Raw genomic sequence first — 27,718 nt, forward strand, 5'->3', positions numbered from 1 at the left:
GGAATGAGTTCTTTGGTGAGGTGGTAACAGCGACTGTCACACAATTAGAATGTTTCTTGCATGCTGCATTTTCTGTTACTAATTTGCCAGTTTGTTGATCTTCTTGGATATAGGTATTTACTTTTGGTAAGAAATAAATTATGAGATCCAAAACTTAATCCTGTTCGATCAGGGAAAAAAATCTCAACCTTGGAAAAACATATAAGGCTATTGTGAAGTAAAATTTCAAATAATGAATAAAAAAAAAAGAAAGAAACTGAAGCAAAGTTTATGTATAGTGAAATACACGGATATTAAGTGTATAATTCAATGAGTTCTGACAAATGTACACAGCTGCCTCATGGACACCCTAATCAAAAAATAGCACGCTTCATTGCCCGAGTACTTATGTTCCATTCCAGGCGATCCCTATCATTCATAGATAATTATTGTTTTGATGTGTATCATCATAGACTATTTTATATTTTTTTTATTTTTAAAAAGTTTACTGAGATATAACTGAACTACCCTACATGCACATATTGAAAGTGTTCAGTTGGAGAAATTTCACCATATGTCTATACAATAGTCCCTCTTATCCGTAGTTTCACTTTCCAAGGTTTCAGTTACCAGCGGTCAACCATGTTCCGGAAGCAGATGATTCTCCTGATCTATGATCAGAACGTCAATGCGTCTAAAGGCACAATGATAGGGCACAATGCCTATCTAGGATGTTCAACTCATTTCATCTCATCATGTAAGCCTTTTATCACCTCATATCATCATTATAAAAAGAAAGCTCAACACAGTACAATAAGATATTTGAGAGAGAAACCACATTTACATAACTTTTATTATAGTGTATTGTTATAATTCTACTTTATTAGTTGTTAATCTATTAGTGTGCCTAATTTATAAATTAAACTTTATCATAGGTATGTATATTTAGGAACAAAAGAATATATCTAGGTTTCAGTATTGTCTGTCATTTCAGGCATCCACTGGGGGTCTGAGAACGTGTCCCTGTGGATAAGGGGGAACTACTGTACCAGTGAAATCATTGCCACAATAATGATTATAAACATTTCTGTCACTCCTAAAAGTTACTTCTGCCGCTTTGAAATCCAACCTTCCCTCTACTCCACAGGCAACAAATAATTTGATTTTTGTCACTACAGATTAGTTTGGATATTCTATAATTTCGAAACATGCTCAACATCATTAGGTATCAAAGATATTCAAATTAAAACCACAGTGAGATAAAATACAACCCCATCAGGACGCCTAAAATTTTAAAAACTAACCATGTGAAGTCAAGCGTTAGTGAGAGTGTAGTAACAATGGAACTCTGTTTTACTATGGTTGGGAATACAGCATGGTACAATCATTTTAAAAAACAGTTTGACAGTTTCTTAAGGTTTTATACATTCACCTATCATAGAATGCAAACTTCTGCTGCTAGGTTTTAGGCAAGAGAATTAAAAACATATGACCATGTGAAGAGTCACACAAAAGTTTATAGGTTTACTTGTAATAAAGCTATAAATGGGCCGAATATAAATGGGCTTTGTAAAAAGCTGAAAAATGGGCCGAATGTCCACTAACAGGTGAATGGATAAACAGACTGTGGCATAATCACGCAACGGAAGACTATGTAGCAATAAAAATGAATGAACTACTAATACATACAACAATAGCATGAATCTGAAAATTTCTATGATGAGTCAAAATTTTGTCTGTTCTTGAACTTCATAGACATGGGATGGTTACAGCATGTGTTCTGTTTTTATTTTATGTGTATGTTTTCATCTTAAAGTCATCTTCATCTAGACCATGTGCACAAAAACAATAACAAAAGCCTTCAATTAACTGGATGCTTTAAACATGATGCCAGTTCATTCAAAATACCAAGAATTATTTGTTTAATAAACAACCTTCCAAGAGTGAATCATGAGGAAAAAGAAAATCTGAATAGACAGATTACAAATAATAGAATTGAATCAGTAATGTAAAACTCCTCAGAACCACAAGTCTGGAACCAGATGGCTTCATTGGTGAATTCTACCAAATATGTAAAGAATTAGTACCCGTCTTTCTCAAATTGTTCCAAAAAAATGGAAGAGGAAGGAATAATTCCAAACTGATTTTATTAGGCCAGCATTACTCTGATTCTAAAACCAAAGACACCGCAAAAAAAGTAACATAACAGGCCAATATCCTGGATGAACATAGAAACAAGATTCTTCAAAAAATATTAACAAACTTAATCAACAATACATTAAAATGATCATACACCAGGATCCAGTGGGATTTAACTCAGGATTGCAATTGTTCAATATCCACAAATCAATTGATGCAACCCCAGTAACAAAATGAAGAATAAATACATTTGATCATCTTGATGATGCAGAAAAAGCATCTTCCAAAATTCAACATCCACTTATGATAAAAACTCTCAATAAAGTGTGAAGAGAAGGAACATGCTTCAATATAATAAAGGCCATATATAATAAATACAAAGCTAATATCATACTCAGCTTTCAGTTTGTCTAAGGAAAGGAACAAGACAAGAATGCCCATTCTCATCACTTCTATTCAACACAGTATTAGAAGCCCTATCTATGGCAATTAGTCAAGAAATATAAATAAAATGTATTCAAATTGTTAAGGGAGAAGTAAAACTATCACTATTTGAAGATTGCATGATACTATATATATATGTATATATATGTATATATGAATATATGTATATATATGTATATATACATGTATATATATTTATATATATATACATCTATATATACACACATGTATATACATATACATCTATATATACACGCATGTGTATATATATATATATACAGATGTATATATATGGGTTTATATATATAAACCCCTAAAGATTCCACCAAAGAACTATTAAACCTAATGAATTCAATAAAGTGGCAGGATACAAAGGTAACATACAGATATCAGTTGTGTTTCTGCACACGAATAATGAATGTACTATAATTGAATCAAAAGAATAAAATAGCTAGGGATATATTTAACTGAGGAGGTGAAAGACCTATACTATGAAAACTGTAAGGCGCTGATGGAAGAGAGTGAGGACGACACAAATAAATAGCAAAATATCATGTGATTATGAATTGGAAGAGTTAACGTTGTGAAAATGTCCATACTACACACAGCATTTTGCGGATTCAATAATGCCCTCCATCAAAACTGCAATGGCAGTTTTCACAGAACTAGAATAAAAAATCCTAAAATTTGTGTGGAACCACAAAAGACCCAAAGCCAAATCAATCTTGAGAAAGAATAAAGCTGGAGATATCACATGCCCAGATTTCAAATTATATTAAAAAGGTATAGTAATCAAAACAATATTGTGTTAGCATGAAAAGAGACACATAAATCAATGAAATAGAATAGAGAACTCAGAAATAAAACCATGCATATTTGGCCAATTAATCTATGACAAAGGAAACAAGAATATGCAATGAGGAAAAGACAGTCTTTTCAATAAATGGTGGTAGGAAAAGTGAAGAGCTACTCACAAAAGAACAAAACTGGAGCACTGTTTTACACTATATACAAAAATCAATTCAAAATGGATTAATGACTTAAATTTAGAACCTGAAACCACAAAAATCAGAAGGAAACAAAAGGAGTAAGCTTTGGCATGCGTCTTAGCAGTATTTTTTTGGACCAGTCTCCTTAGGTAAAGGCAACAAAAGCTAAAATGAACCAATGAACTACATCAAACTGCAAACCTTTGCACAGTGAGGAAAATCATCAACAAAATGAAAAGACAATCCATTAAATGGTGGAAGATAGTTGTAAAGCATACATCCAATAAGGTGTTAATATCCAAAATATAACAAAACTTGCACAATTTGCTAAAAACAAAACAATACAATTTGGAAATGGGCAGAAGACTTGAATAGACATTTTTCCAATAAAGGACATACAGATGGCCAACAGGCACACGAAAAGATGCTCGATATCCCTAATAATCAGGGAAATGTAAATCCAAATCACAATTGAGATATCACCTCTCACTGGTCAGATGAGCTATTATCAAAAGTAAAAAATAACGTGTTGGTGAATATGTTGAGAAAAGGGAATCCTTCTGCACTACTGGTGGGACTGTAAATTGGTGCAGCCGCTATGAAAATAGTACGGAGGCGCCTCAAAAAATAAAAAATAAAATATGATCTAACAATGCCACTTCGGGTTATTTATCCACCGAAGACAAAAACGCCAACGGGAAAAGACATATGCACTCCTATGTTTATTGCAGCCTTATTTACAACAGCCAAGATATGGAAGCAACCTAAGTGTCCATCAAAAGATGAATGGGTCAAAAAGATGTAGGAGATATTTGTAACGGAATATTACTCAGCCATAAAAATGAAATCTTGCCATTTGCAATAATGTAAATGGAACTAGAGGGTATTATGCTAAGTGAAACAAGTCAGACAAAAAAGACAAATACAGCATGATATGTGAAATCTAAAAAACTAAAACAAGGGAAGAAACAGAACAGAAACAGACTCATAGATACAGGAAATGAGCTGTTGGTTACCAGAGGTGGGTGGGACTGGGGGAAGGCAAAATAGGCGAATGGGATTAAGCAGTATAAGCCTTCAGTTATAAAATAAGTAAGTCACGGTGATGTAATGTACAGCATAGGGAATATAATCAACAATATTGTCACAACTTTGTATAGTGACAGATGGTAACTAGATTTATCATGGGGACCGTTTCACAGGCACAAAAATATCAAGTCACTATGACGCACACCAAAACTAATAGGATATTGTCTGTCATTTATTCTTCAATAAAAACGGGATGATTTGTTTGAGTGATTTATTTTCAGTTGCCACCAATGTTGAATGTGCTTAATATTACCCTGATATCTAAAACACACACCTATGTTAAACATGTTGGTTAGGAGAAAGATCACAGGTATTAGTAGTAACCGCAATAAAATCTTTGGTACTTCAGGGAATTACAGCAAGCCATGGAGAAATGGTGAATTCACAGTTTATATCCAGAGTTTGATACGGCAGGACTGAAACAAAAATGTTTTGAGATTTTTTGTCAGAAAATAAAATGTTTATGTGAGTTACATTAGCGCGGTGTTATATTAGTTTCAGGTGTACAACATAGTATTTCAACAAGTTTACACATTATGCTATAGTCACCCCAAGAGTAGCTACCATCTGTTACCATACAACACTATTACCATATCACTGATTATATTACTTATGCTGTACTTTGATGTGAGGAAAAAAGGAACTCTGTACCCTGTTGGGAGGAATGTAAATCAGTACAGTTACCGTGGAAAATAGTGTGGAGATGACTCACAAAGCTAAATATATAAATGCCATATGATCCAATAATTCTACTACTGCGTGTTTACCCAAAGAAAACAAAAACACCCATTTAAAAAATATGCACCGTGTGTTTATAGCAGCATTTACAATAGCTGAGATATGGAAGTAACCTAAGTCTCCATGAATAGCTGTATGACTCTGTTACTAGATATTTGGGCCGCCACTGATCCCTTCCAAGTTGTTCAGGATTATTTTATTTTTTTAAACTTTACTTTGTATTTCTTTTTCTATGAAATAGTCCTTCCCTTTTTTGGCCAATATTTCTATTAGGTTTTTAAAATTAGATTTGTATATACATAGGACACCTGGGTTTTAGAGCTATTTATATACATAGGATACCTGCGTTTTGTTTGTCATTTGGTTTGCCTTTGACTTTTAAGATTTGCCATACTTAAATTTTAAATGTTTATGTAATTATTTCAATCTTTTCAAAATGGATTTTAGGTCCTGTGTCTTATTTAGAAAGACTTTTCTTACTTTAGGAGTATACAAAAATTTTATCTTAGTTTTCTCCTACATTATGGCTTCATATTTTTATCTTTGAACATATAGTCAACTTGTATTTTTAATAAAGAGAGATGTAGGAATTCTGTTTAATTTTTTTTTTCAGATACGGATTTTCCCATAAATACTTACTGAAAAACCCACCTTCTCCTCACCTATTTGAAATACCATCCTTATAATGTATCAAACACCCATGAGTAGTTAGACGTATTTTAAATTCACTATTCTGTCTCATTAATCTCTTGTCATTACTGGGAAGTCCTGAACTATTTTAATGATTATAGTTCTGTGAATACTTTTAATACCTAGCTGGGTTATCCATCCATCATTACTGTTTCTTCCCCCAGAATTTCTTAGCTAAATCCCATAACTGTCCTTTCACAGGACTTTAGAATCAGTTTTTCATATGGAAAAACTCTATTGGTGTTTGCTTTGGGGTTAGTTAATTTCATAGACTTTCTTTGTAAAAATGGCATTTTAAAAGTATTGAAACTTGTTCATTAACAAGGTGTATTCTTCTATTTATTCTAGCCTTCCTTTTATGTTCCCATGCAGAGCTCTGAAGCATTTTTTTTTATTTTAGTGTAGATTCTATATATTTCTTGCTAATTTTATTAGTAGAAATTTTATGTCTACCATTGCCAATATAAATGAGATCTTTCTTTTATTGTGTTTTCTAATTAGTTATTGATTATATAAAGAATTATGTGATTAGAGAATTATGTAACTTGGAAACATGAATCCACTATTTCTTGCCGTGAAATTTCTTTTAAACTGTGATGCTTCTTCATTCAAGAAGCAATGGATGGTAGTAGAAAGGATGATAGAGATGACACAGAAGAATGAACATAAATAGATAAATGTATCTTCCCAGGTACTGAGTTTCAGAGATACAAGCCTGTGAGAAAGGAGGATAGTCTTTGAGAAAGCTCCCAAGTTTGGGAAAACAAAACAAAGATGTAAACATCAGATATTCCTTCTCCTGATACATAATTTTGATTCCTTGGGCAATGAGAAGAGGAGTGTGTAAGAGAAAGCAAAACATCTTAAGTGACTGATGGGGTCCTGAACCCTGTCTCTCTTGGGTCACCTGGTTAGGCTCTAGGAGAGAGAGTACATGCAACATATTCTTTTTTTTTTTTTTATCTTAAAGAAATATTGTATTTGGCCATTAGACATACAAAATCAATACGAAATATCAATTGTATTTAAAGAAATACAAATTGAAATAAAAATTGCCATCATAACTACCAACTATAATTCACTAAACTGTTAAAAATGCAAGTTTCATCTCACTAATAATCAGAAAGTAAATTGATATAAGGTTTTCAGAGGTCAGTTTGGTTTGTTCTATCAAGAGCTTTGGGGCAATTCTTTTTTTTGTTTTTTTTATAATATATGAAATTTATTGTCAAATTGGTTTCCATAAAACACCCAGTGCTCATCCCAAAAGGTGCCCTCCTCAATAACCATCACCCACCCTCTCCTCCCTCCCACCCCCATCAACCCTCAGTTTGTTCTCAGTTTTTAACAGTCTCTTATGCTTTGGCTCTCTCCCACTCTAACCTCTTTTTTTTTTTTTTTTCTTTTTTCCTCCCCCTCCCCCATGGGTTCCTGTTAGGTTTCTCAGGATCCACATAAGAGTGAAACCATATGGTATCTGTCTTTCTCTGTATGGCTTATTTCACTTAGCATCACACTCTCCAGTTCCATCCACGTTGCTACAAAAGGCCATATTTCATTTTTTCTCATTGCCACGTAGTATTCCATTGTGTATATAAACCACAATTTCTTTATCCATTCATCAGTTGATGGACATTTAGGCTCTTTCCATAGTTTGGCTATTGTCGAGAGTGCTGCTATGAACATTGGGGTACAAGTGCCTCTATGCATCAGTACTCCTGTATCCCTTGGATAAATTCCTAGCAGTGCTATTGCTGGGTCATAGGGTAGGTCTATTTTTAATTTTCTGAGGAACCTCCACACTGCTTTCCAGGGCGGCTGCACCAATTTGCATTCCCACCAACAGTGCAAGAGGGTTCCCATTTCTCCACATCCTCGCCAGCATCTATAGTCTCCTGATTTGTTCATTTTGGCCACTCTGACTGGCGTGAGGTGATACCTGAGTGTGGTTTTGATTTGTATTTCCCCGATAAGGAGCGACGCTGAACATCTTTTCATGTGCCTGTTGGCCATCCGGATGTCTTCTTTAGAGAAGTGTCTATTCATGTTTTCTGCCCATTTCTTCACTGGGTTATTTGTTTTTCAGGTGTGGGGTTTGGTGAGCTCTTTATAGATTCTGGATACTAGCCCTTTGTCCGATATGTCATTTGCAAATATCTTTTCCCATTCCGTTGGTTGCCTTTTAGTTTTGTTGGTTGTTTCCTTTGCTGTGCAGAAGCTTTTTATCTTCATAAGGTCCCAGTAATTCACTTTTGCTTTTAATTCCCTTGCCTTTGGGGATGTGTCGAGTAAGAGATTGCTACAACTGAAGTCAGAGAGGTCTTTTCCTGCTTTCTCCTCTAAGGTTTTGATGGTTTCCTGTCTCACATTCAGGTCCTTTATCCATTTTGAGTTTATTTTTGTGAATGGTGTGAGAAAGTGGTCTAGTTTCAACCTTCTGCATGTTGCTGTCCAGTTCTCCCAGCACCATTTGTTAAAGAGGCTGTCTTTTTTCCATTGGATGTTCTTTCCTGCTTTGTCAAAGATGAGTTGACCATACGTTTGTGGGTCTAGTTCTGGGGTTTCTATTCTATTCCATTGGTCTATGTGTCTGTTTTTGTGCCAATACCATGCTGTCTTGAGGATTACAGCTTTGTAGTAGAGGCTAAAGTCTGGGATTGTGATGCCTCCTGCTTTGGTCTTCTTCTTCAAAATTCCTTTGGCTATTCGGGGCCTTTTGTGGTTCCATATGAATTTTAGGATTGCTTGTTCTAGTTTCAAGAAGAATGCTGGTGCAATTTTGATTGGGATTGCATTGGATGTGTAGGTAGCTTTGGGTAGTATTGACATTTTGACAATATTTATTTTTCCAATCCATGAGCAGGGAATGTCTTTCCATTTCTTTAAATCTTCTTCAATTTCCTTCGTAAGCTTTCTATAGTTTTCAGCATACAGATCCTTTACATCTTTGGTTAGATTTATTCCTAGGTATTTTATGCTTCTTGGTGCAATTGTGAATGGGATCAGTTTCTTTATTTGTCTTTCTGTTGCTTCATTGTTAGTGTATAAGAATGCAACTGATTTCTGTACATTGATTTTGTATCCTGCAACTTTGCTGAATTCATGTATCAGTTCTAGCAGACTTTTGGTGGAGTCTATTGGATTTTCCATGTATAATATCATGTCATCTGCAAAAAGCGAAAGCTTGACTTCATCTTTGCCAATTTTGATGCCTTTGATTTCCTTTTGTTGTCTGATTGCTGATGCTAGAACTTCCAGCACTATGTTAAACAACAGCGGTGAGAGTGGGCATCCCTGTCGTGTTCCTGATCTCAGGGAAAAAGCTCTCAGTTTTTCCCCATTGAGGATGATGTTAGCTGTGGGCTTTTCATAAATGGCTTTGATGATCTTTAAGTATGTTCCTTCTATCCCGACTTTCTCAAGGGTTTTTATTAAGAAAGGGTGCTGGATTTTGTCAAAGGCCTTTTCTGCATCGATTGACAGGATCATATGGTTCTTCTCTTTTTTTTTTGTTAATGTGATGTATCACGTTGATTGATTTGCGAATGTTGAACCAGCCCTGCATCCCAGGAATGAATCCCACTTGATCATGGTGAATAATTCTTTTTATATGCCGTTGAATTCGATTTGCTAGTATCTTATTGAGAATTTTTGCATCCATATTCATCAGGGTTATTGGCCGGTAGTTCTCTTTTTTTACTGGGTCTCTGTCTGGTTTAGGAATCAAAGTAATACTGGCTTCATAGAATGAGTCTGGAAGTTTTCCTTCCCTTTCTATTTCTTGGAATAGCTTGAGAAGGATAGGTATTATCTCTGCTTTAAACGTCTGGTAGAACTCCCCTGGGAAGCCATCTGGTCCTGGACTCTTACTTGTTGGGAGATTTTTGATAACCGATTCAATTTCTTCGCTGGTGATGGGTCTGTTCAAGCTTTCTATTTCCTCCTGATTGAGTTTTGGAAGAGTGTGGGTGTTCAGGAATTTGTCCATTTCTTCCAGGTTGTCCAATTTGTTGGCATATAATTTTTCATAGTATTCCCTGATAATTGTTTGTATCTCTGAGGGATTGGTTGTAATCATTCCATTTTCATTCATGATTTTATCTATTTGGGTCATCTCCCTTTTCTTTTTGAGAAGCCTGGCTAGAGGTTTGTCAATTTTGTTTATTTTTTCAAAAAACCAACTCTTGGTTTCGTTGATCTGCTCTACAGTTTTTTTAGACTCTATATTGTTTATTTCTGCTCTGATCTTTATTATTTCTCTTCTTCTGCTGGGTTTAGGCTGCCTTTGCTGTTCTGCTTCTATTTCCTTTAGGTGTGCTGTTAGATTTTGTATTTGGGATTTTTCTTGTTTCTTGAGATAGGCCTGGATTGCAATGTATTTTCCTCTCAGGACTGCCTTCGCTGCGTCCCAAAGCGTTTGGATTGTTGTATTTTCATTTTCGTTTGTTTCCATATATTTTTTAATTTCTTCTCTAATTGCCTGGTTGACCCACTCATTCGTTAGTAGGGTGTTCTTTAACCTCCATGCTTTTGGAGGTTTTCCAGACTTTTTTCTGTGGTTGATTTCAAGCTTCATAGCATTGTGGTCTGAAAGTATGCATGGTATAATTTCAATTCTGGTAAACTTATGGAGGGCTGTTTTGTGACCCAGTATATGATCTATCTTCGAGAATGTTCCATGTGCACTCGAGAAGAAAGTATATTCTGTTGCTTTGGGATGCAGAGTTCTAAATATATCTGTCAAGTCCATCTGATCCAATGTCTCATTCAGGGCCCTTGTTTCTTTATTGATCGTGTGTCTAGATGATCTATCCATTTCTGTAAGTGGGGTGTTAAAGTCCCCTGCAATTACCACATTCTTATCAATAAGGTTGCTTCTGTTTATGAGTAGTTGTTTTATATATTTGGGGGCTCCGGTATTCAGCGCACAGACATTTATAATTGTTAGCTCTTCCTGATGGATAGACCCTGTAACTATTATATAATGTCCTTCTTCATCTCTTGTTACAGCCTTTAATTTAAAGTCTAGTTTGTCTGATACAAGTATGGCTACTCCAGCTTTCTTTTGGCTTCCAGTAGCATGATAAATAGTTCTCCATCCCCTCACTCTCAATCTAAAGGTGTCCTCAGGTCTAAAATGAGTCTCTTGTAGACAGCAAATAGATGGGTCTTGTTTTTTTATCCATTCTGATACCCTATGTCTTTTGGTTGGCGCATTTAATCCATTTACATTCAGTGTTATTATAGAAAGATACGGGTTTAGAGTCATTGTGATGTCTGTATGTTTTATGCTTGTAGTGTTGTCTCTGGTACTTTGTCTCACAGGGTCCCCCTTAGGATCTCTTGTAGGGCTGGTTTAGTGGTGACAAATTCCTTCAGTTTTTGTTTGTTTGGGAAGACCTTTATCTCTCCTTCTATTCTAAATGACAGACTTGCTGGATAAAGGATTCTCGGCTGCATATTTTTTCTGTCTAGCACACTGAAAATCTCGTGCCAATTCTTTCTGGCCTGCCAAGTTTCAGAAGAGAGATCAGTCACGAGTCTTATAGGTCTCCCTTTATATGTGAGGGCACGTTTACCCCTTGCTGCTTTCAGAATTTTCTCTTTATCCTTGTATTTTGCCAGTTTCACTATGATATGTCGTGCAGAAGATCGATTCAAGTTCCGTCTGAAGGGAGTTCTCTGTGCCTCTTGGATTTCAATGCCTTTTTCCTTCCCCAGTTCAGGGAAGTTCTCAGCTATTATTTCTTCAAGTACCCCTTCAGCACCTTTCCCTCTCTCTTCCTCCTCTGGGATACCAATTATGCGTATATTATTTCTTTTTAGTGTATCACTTAGTTCTCTAATTTTCCCCTCATACTCCTGGATTTTTTTATCTCTTTCTCTCAGCTTCCTCTTTTTCCATAACTTTATCTTCTAGTTCACCTATTCTCTCCTCTGCCTCTTCAATCCGAGCTGTGGTGGTTTCGATTTTGTTTTGCATTTCATTTAAAGCGTTTTTCAGCTCCTTGTGACTGTTCCTTAGTCCCTTGATCTCTGTAGCAAGGGATTCTCTGCTGTCCTGTATACTGTTTTCAAGCCCGGCGATTAATTTTATGACTATTATTCTAAATTCACTTTCTGTTATATTATTTAAATCCTTTTTGATCAGCTCATTAGCTGTTGTTATTTCCTGGAGATTCTTCTGAGGGGAATTCTTCCGCTTGGTCATTTTGGAGAGTCCCTGGAGTGGTGCAGACCTGCAGGGCACTTCCCCTGTGCTGTGGTGTATAACTGGAGTTGGTGCGGGGCCGCAGTCCGACCTGATGTCTGCCCCCAGCCCACCGCTGGGGCCACAATCAGACTGGTGTGTGCCTTCTCTTCCCCTCTCCTAGGGGCAGGATTCACTGTGGGGTGGCGTGGCCCGTCTGGGCTACTTGCACACTGCCAGGCTTGTGATGCTGGGGATCTGGCGTATTAGCTGGGGTGGGTAGGCAAGGTGCACAGGGGCAGGAGGGGCAGGCTTAGCTCGCTTCTTCTTAGGTGATCCACTTCAGGAGGGGCCCTGTGGCAGCGGGAGGGAGTCAGATCCGCTGCCGGAGGTTTGGCTCCTCCACAGAAGCACAGAGTTGGGTGTTTGTGCGGAGCGAGGAAGTTCCCTGGCAGGAACTGGTTTTTTTGGGATTTTGGCTGGGAGATGGGCAGGGGAGATGGCGCTGGCGAGCACCTTTGTTCCCCTCCAAACTGAGCTCTGTCGTCCGGGGGCTCAGCAGCTCTCCCTCCCTTTGTCCTCCAGCCTTCCCACTTTCCAAGCAGAGCCATTAACTTATGACCTCCCAGACGCTAAGTCGCACTTGCTGTCGGAACACAGTCTGTCAGGCCCCTCCGCTTTTGCCCGCCAGACTCGGGGGCTCTGCTTGGCCGGCGAGCCGCCCCTCCGCCCCGGCTCCCTCCCGCCAGTCCGTGGAACGTGCACCGCCTCGCCGCCCTTCCTACCCTCTTCCGTGGGCCTCTCATCTGCGCTTGGCTCCGGCGACTCCGTTCTGCTAATCCTCTGGCGGTTTTCTGGGTTATTTAGGCAGGTGTAGGTGGAATCTAATTGATCAGTAGGACGTGCGGTGAGCCCAGCATCCTCCTATGCCGCCATCTTCCTTATTCTCCCCACATGTAACATATTCTTGATACGTTTGGGGAAATCTAATTGCACAGAGTACTTGTTCTTTTCCTTCCTGGGCAGAGGCTTGGGAGGTAAAACAAACAAACAAACAAACAAACAAACAAACCCCCAAACAAACAACAAAATAACTCAGAGGAGAAAGCCTTTACATGACTAGTCTAGGCAAAAGACTTGAAAGCACTTAAAAGCCTAATATAAGAGCACAAAAATGATATTTCTGTGCTGGAGGGACCTCGAGGAAGTGACTACAGGATTTTCCTGCATGCAAACCTGACTTAGAAATGACATGCTGATGCCTGAGGGCACTGAAAGAGAAATCTAGATCTGAAGGGGTCCTGTAGGTAGGATGGACAGACAAAATAGAAGTGACATGGACGGAATAATGATTTGGGGATTTTTGTCACAAAGTCCATTTTCCTCCCTTTAAAAGAAGACCTCTTTATCCATTTATCTATGGATGGACCTCTGGATTGCTTCTGTATGTTGTCTATTGTAAATAATGCTGCATATATTTTTTCAAATTAGTGTTTTTGTTTTCCTCAGGTAAATAGCCAAGTGTCCATCGATAGCTGAATGTATACAAAGGATGTGGTATATATACATAATGGAATATCACTCAGCCATAAAAAGGATGAGATCTTGCCATTTGCAACAACATGGATAGGCTTAGAGGGTATAATGTTAAGTGAAATGAGTCAGTCAGATGATTTCACTTCTATGTGGAATTTAAGAAAAACAAAGAACAAAAAAAGAGATGAAAAAATCAGACAAATACCGAGACAAACTGGTAGCTGCCAGAGGGGAGGTGGGTGGAGGGATGGATGAAATAGATAAATGGGATTAAAGGTATACTTTCATTCATGAGCACCCAGAAATGTACAGAACTTTTGAGTCATTATATTGTACACCTATAACTAATAAAACACTGTATTCTAGATATCTTGAGTGACTGAAATTATCTGTTTTCTTCTTCTTAATAGCCTTACTGAGATGTAATTTAAGTGCCATACAATTCACCCACTTAAAATGTGAAATTGATGGGCTTAAATTTATCCACAGAATTGTGGAACCATGACCACAGTCCATCTTGGAACATTTTCGTCATCCCCAAAAGGTCCTCCACACTTTTAATTTCATCCTCAATTCTCCCATCACCCCAGCTCTACGAAATCACTAATATACTTTCTGTCTCTATAGATTTACCTATTCTGGATATTTCATATAAATGGAATAATACATGTGGTCCTTTGTGACTGGCTTCTTCCACTTAGCATAATGTCTTCAAGGGTTTGTTCATGTTGTAGCAGGTATCAGTATTTTATTTCTTTTTGTTACCTAACGATATTCCATTGCATGGATGTGCCACATTTCATTTATCCATTCATTAGCTGATGGACATTTGGGTTATTTCAATCTTTTGGCTATTATGAGTAATGCTGCTATGAACATTTGTGTATGAGTTTTTGTGTGGACACACATTTTTATATCTCTTGGGTATATTCCCATGAGTGGAATTGCTGAGTCATGTGGTAGTTATGTTAATCTCTTGAAGAACTCCCACCTTGTTTTCCAAAGTGGCTGTACCATTTCACATTTTCACTAATAATGCATAAGGGTTCTGATTTCTCCATATCCTTGACAATACACTTGTTATTATCTTTTTTTCTTTGTTTTGATTATGGTCATCCTAGTGGTTGTGGAGTGGGATCTCATTGCAGTTTGACCTAAATTTCCCTGATACATAATGATGTTTAGCATCTTTTCAAGTGCTTGATGGCCATTTGTATATTTTCTTTGAAAAAACATCTGTTCAGGTCATTTGCTCACTTCTTAATTGGGTTATTTGCCTCTTTATTATTGCGTTATAAAATTGTTTAAATATTTTACAAGTTCCTTATCAGATTTGTAAAACTTTTCTCTTATTCTTTGAATTGTCTTTTCATGTTCCTGATGGTATCCTTTGAAGTACTAAAGGTTTATATTTTAATTAAAAAAAAAATTTAATGTATTCATTTTTGAGAGGGAGAGAGACAAACCATGGGTGGCAGAAAGAGAGGGAGACACAGAATCCAAAGCAGGCTCCAGGCTCTGAATTGCCAGCACAGAGCGTGATGCAGGCCTTGAACCCCCAGACTCTGAGATCATGACCTGAGCCGAAGTCAGATGCTTAACCAACTGAGCCATCCAGGTGCCCCATGCATTATCATTTACTCCTATTTATCTGTATTTTCCTTTGGTTGCCTGTACTTTTGGTCACATATCTAAGAAACCATTTTCTTATGGTTTTTGCACAATAAGGGATTTTGCACACATTTTCTTCTATATAAAAGATCTCTGAGGTTTTTCTCTTAGTCTTACCTTTTCTGCCATTTTCAGTGTTGAACACAATTCATAGATATTGATGAAATCTTTCTCTTCTACAAAAAAGGTCCTGTCTGGGCCCTTCAGAAAATTTTCACCTATACTTGGAGATTCTGTCAAACAAGATGCATGGGATATTGAAGATCTATTTCTCCAACCGATATCTCACTCACTTGACTACAAGTTTTACTGTATCTGGTAGCTACTCTTCAGAATTGTTGTTTAATGTTGTGACTATTTCCTATTTTATTGAAATTAGAATTTTATTTGTTGCTTTTTGATTGCACTTGATTTCACAAAGGATGATGGGGGCAGAAAGGCTCTTAATGCACCATCTTGTATTTTGGTTGAGAAGAGACTCATAGGATTAAAACAGAGCTGTCACCATTAGGGAAGGTAATACTTACCGAATGTGGATCACACGAAAAGCTAGTTTACTTATCTTTTCTGAGGTTGATATTAATATTCACATTTTTTACAGATGAACAAACAGGTGCTGGCTGGGATGGATAGTGGAGAAGGGAACCAAAAGAATTCAAGAAAGACTAAAAATCTGCCTAGATCTGCCTAGAGAAATGGAATAGAGTTTTCTAGAGGTGGTAGGATGGGAATGATCTGAGAAGGAGAAGGATGGAGAAGCTTGAGCAAAGAGAGATCTTGAAGACAGGTGGAAAGCCGTAAAGAGAGAGCTGGAGGTAGAAATTTGAGGAGGAAAAGAAGAGATGTTCAAAGAACATGTTGGAGGAAATGTTGTCATGTGATGTGTAGTGTAATTCATGAGTCATGGTCTCCTTCAGAGTCACTCAGTACAACAGTAGAAACATTAATTTTCAACACTTTTTGACTCCATCTATGTTTCAGATTTGACACTTGGAGGGTCCCAATTAAAAGAAAAAAATCTAGGTTACATTGTTTATGTTTCCCTAAAAAATAACTATTGTTTTTGTATTTCCCAGAGGTTCTGTGATTTCTTCAGGATAAAAGCAAGTTTTTAATATACCTCCTACAATGCTTAGCCTTTCATATAGATAGTTTAAAAATTTAAGTGTCGATATTTAAAATACCATTAAGAAGGGCCAAAAGTTTTTTTTAGCACAGCTTTAAGCCTCCTAATACATTCAACAGAAATCTATAATTTAATCCAGTATTGAGTTGTAAAAATAAAAGTTTTAAATTCTAAACATTAAAAAATAATCTTCTAATTAATATTTTAGTATGCCTTTTAAGTGACTTTTTTTCTGATGAAGTAACACATTCATTGCAGAAGATCTGGGTAATATAAAAAAGTATAAAGAAGAAAATTAACATCACCCATAATCTTGTCACTTGGTAAATATCTTGTAGCATTATGCTTTATACATGTATATATCTGTGTTCTTATATATGTGTGTGCATTCTTTTAAAAAATCTATTTTCACTCGAAGTATTTTCACATCTCCCCATTTAAAAATACACCTTTAAGACATGGCTTTAAGCGTTTTCATAACTATAGTTATTTTAAAAGATCATTTCAGGTAATTCATTGTATAGATAACCTATATTTTGCTTAACGAATTCCTTATTCTATAAATAATGGGATGAATATTCTTGAATGTACATATTTCTCAATTTATTTTATTCCAGTTATCTTATAGGTGGGTTTTGGCAATGCTCTTAAATACTAGTCTTTTCCTTTCTTCTATCTTACCCATCCTGCCCACAAACACAAACAAGCAAGATGCTTTGCTGTGATTTTTGTCCATTGCTTTCTTTCTAAAGGAAGAGGCTGTTGTCTGCTCCTCAACTATTTGAGCTTTATAAGCTCAAATCAGGCCTTAGTATTGTCTCTTGTATATAGTAGATGATTAAAAGAATGTACCTGTCTTTTTGCAAGACACTTAGTAAATAATAGTTGGATGAATAAAAGTTTAATTTTATTTCGAGCTATGATGATATAGGTTTTATTCATGTTAGAAGGGTGAGAGCCTTGGGGTGCCTGGGTGGCTCAGTGGGTTGAGCATCTGACTTGGGTTCAGGTCACGCTCTCACGACCTGTGAGTTTGAGCCCCACGTTGGGCTCTGTGCTGACAGCTCAGAGCCTGGAGCCTGCTTCAGATTCTGTGCCTCCCTCTCTCTCTGCCCCAACCCACTTGCATTCTGTCTCTGTCTCTCTCAAAAATAAACAAACATTAAAAAAAATTAAAAAAGAAGGGTGAGAGCCTAATTGATTGGCCTTTCTCTGGTTTTTATTATAGTACAAATGTGTGTGTGTGTGTGTGCATGTGTGTGTGTGTGTGTGTGTGTGTGTGTGTGTGTGTATGTTGTCCTTAATTCTAGTAAACTTAACTTCCATTCTGTTAGCAGGTAGCAACTTAAAAAAATTGGTTATGTGCTAATTTGCGATGCACTTGAATTTTACTTAGCTCCTGCTTCCAATGAGAAAAAGAGAACTGATAGAATTACAGAAAAATTTAAGCTAACCAGAACTGGATATGGGCTTGTTTCATCACAAATATGATACAAGATGAACTATTATTCATTGAGAAGAGGTTGGCTGATAAACTATTAGTAGTTACAGTTTCCAAAGCTAGTTCTTGAATTGAAAGGTTTCAAAACTAATCTTCTATGCAAAAGCCTCTGAAAGAACTCAGAACTAAAGAGTTATATTCTAGTATCAAGATTACATTTACATTATCTAACATGATAGAAATATCAGACACTAGAACATTACAGAATGTAAAAGGATGAATAAATATACTTTAAAAGATTGGAGTTTTAGTATTAGCTATATTATTTCCAATTAACAGCGGAAACATATTGATATATTACTCATTAGTGCAAAGGTAAAAGTATTTCTCCACTAACAATAATAAATGGCAGCTTTTAGCATATAAATGGTGCAAGCTCTTAAATTACCTTTACTTTTCCTATACGAGTGCAGCCTAAGAGAATTTCATGCATTTTTTACATGGTGTAATTTTATCTTGCTCATACAATGTGAGACGAGTAATCATGATATTCTAATATTAATATAAGTACAAAATATACATATTGATGAATAATAGCCATGTTTTTTGGACCTCCTTGCCAAGTCATATTAAAATGACAAATAATTGCAATTCCTTCCCAGAGAAATGGTGCAGGATCTGTAGTCAAAAGCACATTAGGGACCAACAGTGTCCATTTGTTATCCTTTGTCAGGAAAACATGGCTCCTAATGAAAGTGAATGAAAGAACACTGATTGAGGACAGTGACACTAAACCTTTTTCTCAACAAGAGTCATGACATGGGTATTAATAAGAGGATTGAAAGTTGAAGGCACAGCTTTGGTTCTTAACATCTCTGTATAATCTTGATTTTCTTTTTGTTTGATTTTTAAGATAAAGCCTGATACTTCTGAGGGCCGGGGGGGGGGGGGGGGAGTATACCTATGGGGGAAGAGAGGATAGCATAAAATGTAGTGAAGACATTCCAAAGACATCACAGGGTCAGTGCGCTCTGGAAGGAGTCCCCAGGTAACCTGAGTCAATGTTATTTAAACTCTGAACAGTTCTCAAATCAGAATCTGAACAGCTCTAAAAAGAAAACTTTCACTATTTCTTCATTCAAACTGTTAAACGTTCTTTTCCCTCTTAATTGCCTTATCTTTCTGAAAATTATAGTCTCTCTATGCAAAATGCCGCTAGAAGAAGAATTTTTGACCAGGAAAATGAGTAGCCTATTAAAAGGAAACAGGAAAGCATAATTCAGGGATTTCTCGGCACAATTTTCAGGAATTATGATGGCTTTATTATAAATCCAGGCATATACAGTTTCATTTCATTTTATTCCTACTGATTCCTATTCCAGCAATATTTAAGACTAGCAGTTCCTGTCCGAGATGGCGTAAATATGCATGTACATATCTATGAACAGAAGAAAAGTACCTTGTAGTTTCTAGTAATTTATTTACTATTTATGTGTCACCTAGCATGAATAAGGCACTGTGCTGGGTTTGGGAGTATCGTTGCTCACAATCCAGTGGAGAGGAAAAAGTAAACAAATAATATCAACTATTACTAATTGAACACATTACATATGGGGCACTCTGCTGAGTTTCACAAAGATGATCTCAATTTTCACAACAGCTCTCTGAAGTAGATACCATTATTATTGCCATTTTAGCAGGGGCCCTAAGACACAGAGAGGTTTAGTGTATTCCTCCAGATCATACAGCTGGTAACTACAGAAGCCATGTTTGGACATAGATTCCAGAGTCTGTGCTCCTGTTATACCTGCATATTTATAATACACAATATATTACATGTACATGTGGACACACACACACACATACACACACACACACCTCAATTATCCTAAGTTACCTGATAACCTCACTTACCTCTGATAGAGCTAAAGGCCAGAAAGTAAGCAAAAAAGACCTCTGAGTACCTTAAATAAATTTATCCATTCAATAAACAAGTGAGCCTCTAGTTGTTCACACACAATTGTGACACAGATTGACTTGGTGCGGGACACCTGGGTGGCTCAGTCGGTTAAGTGTCCAACTTCAGCTCAGGTCATGATCTAATAGTTTGTGGGTTTGAGCCTCGCATAGGGCTCTGTGCTGATAGCTTGGAGTCTGCTTCAGATTCTGTCTCACGCTCTGTCTGCCCCTTTCCCACTCACGCTCTCTCTCATTAAGAAATAAAATAAACATCAAAAAAATAAAAAAAATAGCCTGACTTGGCATGACCCAGGACCTTTTTTTCTGAAGCTAGTAGACTTTGATATGGAGGAATACCTTAGGTTTTCATCCAGAGAATATTATCTCTTATTCTCTGACAACTTACATATTACAAATGGCAGGTTTCCACGTTGGGAGAGGTGAAATGGAAAAAGCTAGAAATGGGTACATAAGATCATGAAGAAAAAGAAATAGAGATATAAATAAGATTAAGAAATTAAGAAAATATCATTAAAAGCCAATAGCTCTATATTTCTCATAGACTCTAATTATTTTGGAATATAGCATATTATAATGACCCTCCTCATGATTTCTCTGAAGTAATAAGAACATACAAGATGATATGATTATCATTTAAGATATAATATACTTTAGTAAATTTTTCAACAGAAGTTTAATTTGTAATTTTGACATTTACAGCTGTGTAAAGGGGTGAACCATCATTGACTTATGATGAACAAATCCTTTTGTAGCAATTGCAATACGAGTAAGATGCACGCAATCATACTTTGCATATTGAGAGAGATGTAGTGGACATTTGTGTTGCCACTGTCTCTTCTTTTGGCAACAACCATGATATTTTTGGAGGAAGTGTTCTTTCCCCCATCTCGGATAGTCTGGCTGAGGCCCTCTCTCTAGTCCTAAAGTAGAACAGGTGACCAGATGTAAGCCAATCAAAGCATCACATTTTCCCAATCACCCAGTGTTGTGTTCAAAGATGTCTTCAGTTGATTTAATGAAAGGACACCTCAAAACTAATTCTTGGTGGGGCACCTGGGTGGCCCGGTCAGTTGAGCTTCCAACTCTTGATTTTGGCTCAGATCATGATGCCAGGGTTATGGGATGCAGCCCCATGTTGGCCTCTGCACTGAGCATGAAGCCTACTTGAGATTCTCTTTCTCTCCCTCTGTATCTCTCCCCCACTCACGTTCTCCCTCTCTCTCAAATACAAAAATAAAACCACAAGGCTGGGAATGCTAAAACTGAATTGTTTCTTTCTTGTGGGATCTCAACCTGAAAGAAGGTAGCTCCAGGAGTTGCTGGCCACCATCTTGTGACCAAAAGGGGAGAGCCAACCTGAGAATAAAGTTAAGAAGAAGGAGGGAATGCTGAGGGAGATAAAGGGAAAAAAATGTCTTGATAATTTTGTATAATTGAATAACAAATCTCCCTTTTTGGTTAAGCAATCTGGTAACTTTCTTTGTAAATTTGTAAAGGATGAAAGATTAACTAATTTAATACATAACAAAGACATAGTAAAAATGAAAAAAAGAACTACAGTCCCTGTTATCAGTGGGGATGTGGGAAAAGTATACATGTATACATTGAGATAGATATATAAAGTATTAGTTTTTCTGGAAACATCCATTGGCTTTTACGTGTATATAAAATTACATATGTGTATATACAGATACATATATTTATTTTATTCCTGGGAATTTATGCTTTAGAAACAAAAACATACAAAGGCCATATATTTCTGAAGATAGGAGCTGTTTACTATAGCATTTTTCATAGTAGGAAAAAAGCAGAAGCAAAATGAACGTCCCCAAAGTGAGATAATGACTGAATATGCTACAGCACAGTCCCAGAATGGACACGACTATTATGCAGCTTTGAAAGAATGAATTAAAGCTGTATCAGATATCTTGGAAGAATTTTCACAAGGTATTTTAGAATGAAAATCAAGATGTAGAAAAGCAGTGCACCATGACTTCATTTTTAAAAACCAAGATAATCCCCAGTGTGTGACTAAGCATAACCACATAGGATTACAGTAACAGAGAAAATATGAATAATATTAGATTTTTAACATGGATTATGTGGGGGAAGGTATTTGATGTCAGTGAAGAGGGAAGCATAAGGGAAGGAAGAACCAAGCAAGGAATTACACTTGAAACAGGCATGTGTATACTCATGCTTGTGCATTTATGTAAAATTACGTATATATGGAACATATGCATAGGCATGAGGTATTCTCAATTATGTGTATGTATATTTGCTTATATGTATAAAGAAATTAAATACAAAAAGGTATTTTAAAATGAACAAACAAACAGAAATGGATCCATAAATACAAAGAACAAATGGATAGTTGCCAAAGGGGAGGAGGATGGAGCGGTGAGTGAAATGGATGAACGAACTGGAAGATACAGGGTTCCAGCTGTGAAATGAATAATTAACAGAAATGAAAAAAAAAAGAAGTATTTTAAGTAGACTCTAATATTACTGTTGCATGTCATTAAAAAATTAAGTGCTAGATGGGGCACCTGGCTGGCTCAGTTGGTTAAGCGTCCAACTTCAGCTCAGGTCATGATCTCACGGTTCGTGAGTTCAAGCCCCGCGTCGGACTCTATGCTGACAGCTGACAGCCTGGAGCCTGTTTTAAATTCTGTGTCTCCCTCTTTCTCTGTCCCTTCCCTGTTCACACTTTGTCTCTCTCTCTCTCTCTCTCAAATAAATAAATATTTAAGAAAAAAAATAAGTGCTAGCTGACTGAGTTTGAAGGCATGCCCTACAATGGAGGGTAGTCCAAGGCTTATGCTTCTAGCCCAACATGGTTCACTTCTTAAGACCTGGCTTTCACCAAAGAATGATTGGTAGTTCTGGATAGGTTCATCCCATGATAACACCAAGAAAAAGAATTGGAGTAAGGCAGAAGACAAACGAGATAATTGTCTCACCTCTCTGATTCCCAGAACACTGGTTATGAGATCAATTTCCAAGCCAGTTGGTGTGACCTTTTCCTAGCTACATTTTCAACATCTACCCTAGAGACATGTCATATCACATCATACTCTAGTCTAGTCTAGTATTCTCATATCATTATATCCTATTTATATTGTATTGTACTATATTACGTTGTATTATATTTTTCTTATATCTTATCTTGGGGTGATCATGTCTTTTATTGACATTTAAAATTTCTCACTTCCTGATATACTTTTTTTGTTTACATTTAGGTCTTAGCTATGAGGTGGAATTTTTTAAAAGTCTTTTTTTAAATACCAGCTTTATTGAAATACAATTCATAACCACTTTAAAGTACATAATTCAGTGTTTTGAGTTCATTCACATAGTTGTATGACTATCACTTCTTTACATCACCCCTAAAAGAAATCCCACAACCATTAGCAATCACTCTCCTTTCCCCCTTCTCCCTTCCCTTTGGCCACCACTAAGCTACTTTCTATACTTATGGATTTGCTTTTTCTAGACATTTCAAATAAATGGAATCATAAATGTACAGTCTTTTGTGACAGACCTCTATCACTTAGAATACTGTTTTCAAAGTTTATCCATGTTGTATCATGTACCTGCTGTCTCATTCCACTTTAATGGGGTATTATATTTCATGGGATGACTATACCACATACAACACATATATCAGTTGATTTAGGTTGTTCCACTTTTGGCTACTAATAATGATGCTGCTATAAACACTCAGGCACAAGTTTTTGCGTGGATGTATTATATTTTTATTTCTCTTGGATATACACCTAGACGTGAAATCCTAGGTCAAATAGTAACTCAATGTTTAACATTTTAAGAAACTGTCAAACCATTTTCCAAAGTGGCTGGACAATTTTATAATTTCACCAGCAAATTATGAGGGCTCCAACTTCTTCACATCCTGGCCAACACTTGTTATTATCTCTTTTTGATTATAGCCATCCCAATAGGTGTGGAGAGCAATGTCATTGTTGTCCTGATTTTTATTACCTAATTACTAATATCGTTAGCATCTTTTCGTGTGTTTGTTTTCCACTGTATGGCTTTTTAGAGAAAAACCTACTCAAACCCTTTGCCCAATTTTTAATTGGATTATCCCTCCTTTTTATTATTGAGTTTTAGCAGTTCTTTACATATTGTGGCTATGTAAAATTTGTCAATTTTATCAAAAAGAATAAGATACCTAGGAAAAAATTTAGTCAAGGTGGTGAAAGACTTGTACACTGAATATTATGACACTAATGAAAGAAACTGAAGACACAAATAAATTTAAAGATATTTCATGCTCACATGTTAGAAGAACTGATATTGCTAAAAGGTCCATGCTACCCAAAATAATCTATAGAATTAATGCAATCCCTATCGACATTCCAATGTCATTTTTTTACAGAAACAGAACAGCCCTAAAATTTGTATGGAACCACAAAATTCCTTAATAGTCAAAACAATCTTAAGCATGAAGAACAAAGCTGGAGACATCATGGTCCCTGATTTCAAACTATGTCACAGAGATATAGTGACCACAACTGGGTAGCACTGGCAGAAGGGCAGACGCATAGATCAATGGAACAGAATAGAGAGCTCAGAAATAAACCCATGCATATATGGTCAATTAACTTAGGACAAAGACCAAAGAATATATAATAGGGAAAGGACAGTCTCTTCAGTAAACGGCAATGGGAAAACTGGACAGCTACATGCAAAAAATGAAACTGGACCACTAACTTGGCTTAGTTGCACTACATCAAAAATGAACTCAAAATGGATTAAAGACTTGAACATTCACCCGAAACCATAAAACTCTTAGAAGAAAATATAGGTGATATGCTCTTTTCCATTGGTCTTGATGATGATTCTTTGGATTTGACACCAAAAGCAAAGGCAGCACAAACAAAAATAAACAAGTGGGACTATATCAAATTAAAAGCCTCTTTGAAGCAAAGAAAATAATCAACAAAATGAAAAGGCAACCTACTAAATGGGAGAAAATATTTGCAAATTATATATCTGACAGGGGGTTAATATCCAAAATATATAAAGAACTCACAGAACTCAACAGCAAAAAAACAATCTAAACGATGGGCAGAAGATCTGAATAGACATTTTTCTAAAGAGGACATATAGATGACCAACAGACACATGATAAGATGTGCAATATTATCATCAGGAAAATGCAAAACAAAACCACAGGAAACTATCACCTCATACGTGTCAGGATGGCTAGTATCAAAAAGAGAAGAAAGAAGTTACAAGTGTTGGTGGGGATGTGGAGAAAAGGGGACACTTGTGCACTGTTGATGAGAAAATAAACTGGGGCAGCCACTATGGAAAATAGTATAGAGGTTTTTTCAACAAATTAAAATGTGACCCAGCAATTCCATTTCTGGGTATCTATCTGAAGAAAATGAAAATAGTAATTCCAAGAGATACATGCATTACATGTTTATTGCAGCATTATTTATAACAGCCAAGATAGGGAAGGAAACAACTTCAGGGTTCATTCATAAATGCATGAATAAAGAAATTGTGGTATTAGATACACAATGGCATATTGTTCAGCTATAAAAAAGGAAATCTTGCCATTTGTGACAACATGGATGAACCTTGAGGGCATCATGCTAAGTGAAATAAGTCAGAGAAAGACAAATATCATTTGGTCTCACTTATATGTGGAATCTAAAAACAACAACAACAACAACAACAACAACAACAACAACAACAAAACCAAAAAAGAGCTTATAGCTACAGAGAATAGACTGGTTGTTTTCAGAGGCAGAGGGTAAGTGGCGGGTAAAATGAGTGAAGATGGCCAAAGGATACAAACTTCCAGTTTTAAAAATAGGAAAAGAAATCCCTTATTGGGTATATGATTTGCAGATATTTTCTCATTTTGTGAGTTGTCTTTTTAGTTTCTTGATAGCGTCATTTGAAGCATAAATGCTTTAAATTTTGACACAGTCCAATTTATCTATTTTTTCTTTTCTTCCTCATGCTTTTGGTTTCATATTTACGAAATCATAGTCTCACCCTAGTGCTTAAAAATTTACATTTAAGTTTATCAACTTTGAATTAATTTTTGTGTATGATGTGAAGTAGGATCCAGCTTCATTCTTTAGCATGTGAATAGCCAGTTGTCCCAATACCATTGCTGAAGATTACTCTTTACCTATTGATTTATCTTAACACCCAGTTTTGAAAATCAAGAGACCAGAAATTTAAGAGTTTACCTCTACACTCTCAATACCATTCCATTGAACTGCATGAGTATCTACAGGCCAGTACCAGACTGTCTTGATTACTGTAGGTTTGTAGTAAGTACTGAAATCAGGAAATTTAATTTCTCCAGCTTTGTTCTTTTTCAAGAACGTTTGGACTCCTACATCTCTTGCATTTTCAAATGAATTTTAGGATCACTTTGTCAATTTCTTTAAAAGAGACAGCTAGGATTTTAATATGAAATATACTGAATCTGTAGGTCAGTTTGGGGAATATTGTCATAGTAAGAATGTTGTTATCTGTGAACATGAGATTTCTTTGCATTTATTTAAGTCTTTAAATTTTCTTTGTTTTATGGTTTTCAGTGTACAGGTCTTACAGTTCTTTTGTTAAATTTATTCATTTTATTCTTTTTGATGCTATTGAAATGGAATTGTTTCCTTAATTCATTTTTGGATTGTTTCTCGTATCCTGAAATTGGATACGAGAAACAATTTGGATTATTGATCTCGTATCCTGAAAACTTGTTAATTTTTTTTTTCAATTCTAACAGTGTCTCTGTGGATTCCTTAGGATTTTCTATATATCAGATCATATGATCTATGCATAGAAATAATTTTACTTCTTCATTTCCAATATGGATATCTTTTCTTTTTCTTACCTAATTTCCCTGGATAGAAACTGCATTATAACATTGAGCTGATAGAGTGAGAGTAGACATCTTGTTTCTGATGTTAGGGGTAAACATTGAACCCTTCACCATTAAGTGTGATTTTAGTTGTTTTTTTTTTTTTTTAAATCAATGCCTATTTCCTGGTTTGTTGGTAGTTTTCAATAAATGGTTTTATTTTTCTATTTTTGTATGCTTTGAGATAATTTTTTTGAATCCTTTATGCTATTGATATAGTGTGGTACATTAACTGAATTTTTGACATTAAACCAACCTTACATTCCTGGGATAAATCCTACCCGGTATGGTGTAGAATCCTTGTTATAGGATGCTGAATTCAGTTTGTTAGTATTTTGTTAAGAAGTTTTTCATCTGTATTCATAAGGGACATTGGTTTATAGTTTTCTTGTGATGTTTTCTCTGGTTCAGTCTCAGAGTTAGTTAATACTGGCTTTATACAGTTAGTTGGGAAGTGTTCCCTATTCTTTTATATTTTTGAAGAGTTTATGAAAAATTAGTGTTAAAAAAAAAAAGGAAAATTAGTGTTGACTCTTCGTATATTTTGTAGAATTCATCAGTAAGCCATCTGGGCCTGAGCTTTTTTTTTTGCAGGAAGTTTTAAAATTATTAATCCAGTCTCTTTACTTGTTATAGGTCTATAAAAATTTTCTATTTCTTCATGAGCCAGTTTTAATAGTTTATTTACTTCTAGAAATTTGTCCATTTCATCTAGATTATTTATTTACCTAAGATTATTTTTAGTTTATAATCTTTTGTATTTCTGTAAGGTCAACTAAAATGTGTAGTT

This window comes from Leopardus geoffroyi, chromosome B4, assembly GCF_018350155.1.
Source record: "Leopardus geoffroyi isolate Oge1 chromosome B4, O.geoffroyi_Oge1_pat1.0, whole genome shotgun sequence".
Classification (NCBI taxonomy): domain Eukaryota; kingdom Metazoa; phylum Chordata; class Mammalia; order Carnivora; family Felidae; genus Leopardus; species Leopardus geoffroyi.